A 6,000-nucleotide genomic window follows, 5' to 3' on the forward strand; every position below is an offset into this window, starting at 1 on the left:
GTCTCTTGTTATGTAAGCGTTATTTTTTTCTGTGAAGACCCTGTGACACTGTTGCTCGAAGCGTTGGCTGTTATTCCTTTAGGACGTTCCATGTAAGCTCTAGTTAGATTAGATAGACGTGTGCTACCTTGATAACATCTCTGACTTTTCCTTTCAGTTCGAGCGGACAAAACAGTCTGTTTTGTTTGTTACAAACATAAGAAAGAATGCACTAGCAATGCATCCGTTTGGAGCGCATGTATTGTCTGTACTGTATATGTGTCATGTGCCAAGGTCTTTATAGAAGAACAATTCATATTTGTGCTTGATGTGATCCTGACTAAAACGGGGTTGATTTCATATCTGGGGAAATATTTTTTACTAAGATTATTTTCTCCGCGTTGGCTATGACTGAAAGGCTGATAAAACCTCTGTTAAAAGTAGCTTTTAATAACCACCAAACGCAACTGAGCTAGTATGAGAGTGAGGGAGACATCCAACTCTCTTAGGAAATTTGCCTTGTTAGTGAGGGGTAAAAGATTTCATCTGCAAAATTGCAAAATGTTGAACCCTTACAGAGCATGATTGCTAGTTGTCTAGCTGCTCTGTTTATGGTTCTTAGTTATAAACCATTGTTTACAGCAAAATGGGATTCTCTGTAATGAATGGGTTCAGCACAGGCGGGCAACCTGGTAATCTTACTTCAGTCTAGGCCTATGCGAGTGCTGCCTCTCCTCCTTTGGCTGATTATGCTGTACCTGAAAACATATCTCATCTGCCATGCGTTGTGCAATTAGTAATTTACAACCAACTGACGTTTAGCCTCGTAAACCCTTGGCAAAACGCTCTAGGTTTCAATGTCAATAGACCATGACCTCAAGTTTGTTAGATTGCGTGCGTGCCACCATTTAGAGGGTTAACGCAGCCTAGCAGCAGGTCATCTTAGCAGATGATGTCATGCTTGCGTTAACTGTCATTTCAGCCTATGAGGTAATGATGGTGAGCCCAGGTCACATGCTGATGTGATCCACGATCCGTTTGCTGTGACCGCAGTGTAAGAGGGTCTGAAGGGAACAGGCAAAGGTCTCACACCTCATAAAACTCAACAACCCAATGGCCTCGGTTGATTTAGATACGTACCACGCCACCCAAGTTTTAACCCCTCCCTCCCCCACTACTGGTACTTCTGCCTCATCCATTGAGGACAAACAAAAGAGACAAATGTCGCTTCTAGTGGCTTGATGGTGGAGCCTTGTGTTGTGCTGATGATTGGACGACCTGCACAATGGTGCTGGCAGTCATTCACCTCCACACTGTGGGATGACGTGCAGAACTGACGCTTAGTGGCATATGAAAAAAAAAACAGTGCCTAATCCCTCTGGCAACAGAGTAAGAACACCAACGGAGGGATAAAAATAAGGGATCACAATAAGCAAGTGATGTCATTACCCTGTAGGTAATCTAAGGATAACAAACAATTAGCCATTGGAAAGAAGTGTGTCCGTGATGCAACATTTCCACTTGCCTTTGATTAGATAATCAATTACTCTATCTGACAGCTAAATATTAGTTGACAGGAGGGTGCTTTGAGATTACAAGTAGATGAAAGCTGAACCTCTGACGGGCCTGCCATAATGAGAAGTGATTGATTAGCTAAATCCATTTGAAATCTCTTGAACACTGAACTCTAACCCTGTAAGGAGCTTGGCTACAGCTGCAGGGTGATCATTTGATTGAATCTGATGGATATCAGAACAATGAAGAAGTGATGCTTTAGCAGGAAATAACTTATTTTTTGACTACCTACTTTTTAAAATCCTTTTTTTCACAAGGCAAATTAAATGGTTAACCACATCCTGTTGTACCACTTATGATTTGTTTGTACGTATTGTTAGTCAATGTTAATAAGTGCAAATGACCTGAATTGAAACAAATATTTTCTATAATTTTCACTTCCTGCTTTGTGAAACTCTATGTACAGTGTATGTACTGTAGCCTACTAATTAAAAGAATACATGACTCCAGCAGAGCTTCCTGATAAATAAATGAGTGTCACCTGGGCCAATGTAGTCCAATGTAATTTCCCTATTTTGCCACTATCAAGGCAAATGCATTTCTCCTGTACAGCTATAAGTACTTTATTTTTCTCTGTTTTTAATTCCAATTAACTTTTCCATGGTGAAGTGACACGGCACTGCCTCTGCTATCAAGGCAGGCTTCTGTTCCCAAACATATCAGTGGGAACCCCACGCCCAGTTTGTGTAAACGGAGTCAGTGTGCACGTTTATTTTACACCACTAGACCCAAATAGGCCCTCATTTGTCAAGTTTCTCCCCCAGGGGCTTAAATACACCTATGACATATACACCTCTCCTTTGAATCTTTGTTCAAAAACAGCCAAAACCAACAGACCCTGTTTGCCAACCTAGGTACTGTAACCATAAAATAAAAACCCAGTCATTTATTCAAACTAGTATTTCAAAAATAGAAGATGCATATCATTGCTGTCAGGCAGAAACCTTGTATCTCCATATTTCATGTTTTTATGTTTTAAAAATTGTTATACCCTATTTTACACTTCGTCGTATGAAAGTGTCGTGCAGATGTAGCAAAAATAGCGAGGTACAAACTCACAACGTGTCGCATGGTGACACGTTGTGACCTTGTAGATCTGCAATTTTCTGTGCCTTTGTGATACACGGCAAGTCGGATGTCAATCAGCCCGAGGGATCTCGAGACAAGCGGGAGAAAACAACACTCACTCACTGACTGAGATTCTGTGCCTTAGATAGATTTAACCAATGAAAAGTATTAGCAAGTGCTTGTGACTAAATAACAGCTACACTGGATCCATTGGAACACAGGCTCCTTTTCACCATTATCTGAAATGTCACGTTTTTGACATAAAAGGTTTTTGCCCGACAGCGACGATATGGTTGTTAATACATTTTGAACAGCTGGTTTCAGTTCATCTTTCCTGAACAGATGTATAATGGGTACAAATGTGACTGGGTGTCAAGATTAAACTGAACAGATGGGAACCATGAGAGAGAGACTGGGGTTTGCTGGCAGTGCAAGTAAAGACCCATTGATTGTAGTAGAAATGTGTACGTGAAATATACATACGTTTGTCAACAAATCTGGAAATGACTCTTTGGCTGCACCGCATCCTGCACTGCATAGGTAAATTAGAACACATTCTACACTTTTTTTTACTGGTGACAGGAAGAGGTTTTTCTATCCAGTCTCCAGCTGCGTAGGTTGATGCAAAGCAGACATCAGCACAGGAAGAGAGGGAGAGAAAGAATGAGAAAGAGAGAAGATTAAAGGCGTTCTCAGGTAAAGGCAGCAGAAGAGATGTTCAGCCACATCCTGCCATGCTCTCTGGCAGCGTGTGACCTCCCAGACGGGAGGAAGTCATAACTATAATTCTGCACACATGCCTGCGAGACGCGACTGTGCAAGTGTGCACAGTGTCTTCAGGTGAAGTATTTAATTAGTAGGTGCAAAAAGGAAGCAATAAAACATTTGATAAACACATTATGCGGAATCTGATTTGTCATCTGATGTAAAACCCAACTGAGTCGCACGCATACAGAGTCAGCTAAATATGCTAAACATTTTTTTGTGTGAGCAATAGCTCCAGAAAGCAAAATATCTTGCAAAACAGATTTGCTGGTCAGAACAGGCAGACACACATTTAGATATTACGCCAACCTAAAGGCGCTGAGGCGTGGACCTCAGCAGATGCAGCCAGGCTGGACCACAGACAGACAGACAGACAGACACGCACGCACGCACGCACGCACGCACGCACGCACGCACGCACGCACGCACGCACGCACGCACGCACGCACGCACGCACGCACGCACGCACGCGCGCGCACACACACACACACACACACACACACACACACACACACACACACACACACACACACACACACACACACACACACACACACACACACAGAGACAGGGACTTGGAAACTGAAAGGGCTTTCTCAGCTGTTGCTGTGGTGTCTCCAGACTATGTCCTCCTCACAGCCACTGCATTGTCTCCGTGATCCAACACAGGCAACATGAGACCAATTACAGCCAAATTCACTGTACACGCATTACGCCTCATAGCGCTCTCATTGTGTCCCTTAATATCAGACAGGATTTAGTAGCCTACTGGTTTGGGGGGTGGGGGGTTAACAATAGCAACACATTGCTGGACATGATGGGAGAAAATAGAATTGCTGGCCGTCCGACAGCGGAGCTGCACCCGCGGCCATCCATCAAAACCTTATCTCTGCCGGTGTTTGGTCGCTGTAGCCAAAACAAGACCATGTTGTCTCAGTTGGTGCATCTGATGGCATGCAAAAATAAAGTCTTCAGAAAAGAAAAGTTGCAGAACAGCAGAGATGAAGACGAGCTCCCTGAATGAAGGCTCTGGTTTTGGACCGGAAAACATCCCCATTGTAGGAGGTCAAGAGATAAGAAACCAAAAGTTTGATTGCATTTGATCTTACATTAAAAAACAGATTCGGTCAGAAAGAATGTTTAATGTTTTAATGACATAAAACCATGAGGGTTCAGGAAGATGGAAGCCATTTGAGAGCAACAACGGACTAAAACGGGGAAACAAGAAGATGGGGAAACGAAATATCTTGCCGGAATGCATGACTCAGTGCAGAGAGTCCAGAGATGGAAAAAATGTATTTTAATTGGCAACTGAGAAAAAGGGAAGGGGTGGGGGGGGGGCTAGCATTAAGAAAGAGGATAACCTTCGTCTGGAAGACTGGAATACCACCGTCTGAGAGAGAGAGAGAGAGAGAGAGAGAGAGAGAGAGAGAGAGAGAGAGAGAGAGACAAAAAGGCAGACAATCCCCTTGTAAAGCCCAACCATTCGAGAAGGACAATTGTAAACTTGCACCATAATGTCACACACACACACACACACACACACACACACACACACACACACACACACACACACACACACACACACACACACACACACACACACACACACACACACACACACACACACACACACACACACACACACACACACACACACACACACACACACACACACACACACACACACACACACACACACACACACACACACACACACACACACACACACACACACACACACACACAGACAGACTGTGAGACCACTGTGAGGAGTCATTTGTCATCTTTTACAGCCAGGCTAGTGTGTGGCGACTACCAAGGGATTCTCCTTGGTATCTGCCAAACGTTTTCCCCAAAAATAGAGATGCTGGGGTTCAAGTGGTTAATCTTGCTCATGTAGGTTAATCGAATAATGGAGAAGCAGGGTTTTTTTATATTATTTTATAATCGACCAAATTGATTCGTTGATTAACCACTTTACCCTGTATTATACTTTGCTGTACAATGGTAGCTTATACAAAAATAGTGAACATAAAAGAAAATCATTCTGAATGCAAAACGTTTAAAATAATGGTGCTATTGATTTGAATCGCCCAGCCCTAAGCAACAGCAGGTAGACACACACTGACACGTCCTTAATGTCGATCGGGTCAAAGGTCAAATCGCTAATAATGATTACCTGCTGAAGCGTGCCACTCTGCTCCTCCATGTTTGTTTGTGTCGCCACGGAGACAATGCAACAGAGCCACTCCATTAGTCCCCCCTTCTTTCTCTCAGCACTATGCACACTGTGATCCCAATACTGGCTGTGAAGAGGTGTTATAATTCTGCTACTACAAACACAAACACAAACACTACACATAATTGGCATGTCACACTACTGTATGTCAAAAGCAGTGGTGTAAAGTAACTATTTACCCAAGTACTGTACTTAAATACAATTTTGAGGTACTTTTACGTTACTTGAGTATCTCCAATTGTCCATACTTTTACTTCTACTCCACTACATCTCAGGGGCAAATATTGTACTGTTACTCCGCTACAATCATTTGAAAACTTTGCAGATATAAATTATTACATTATAAAACATACATTAACCACTTTAGCCCT

Source organism: Gymnoscopelus microlampas (assembly GCF_963454915.1).
Source record: "Gymnoscopelus microlampas genome assembly, chromosome: 11".
Taxonomy (NCBI): Eukaryota; Metazoa; Chordata; class Actinopteri; order Myctophiformes; family Myctophidae; genus Gymnoscopelus; species Gymnoscopelus microlampas.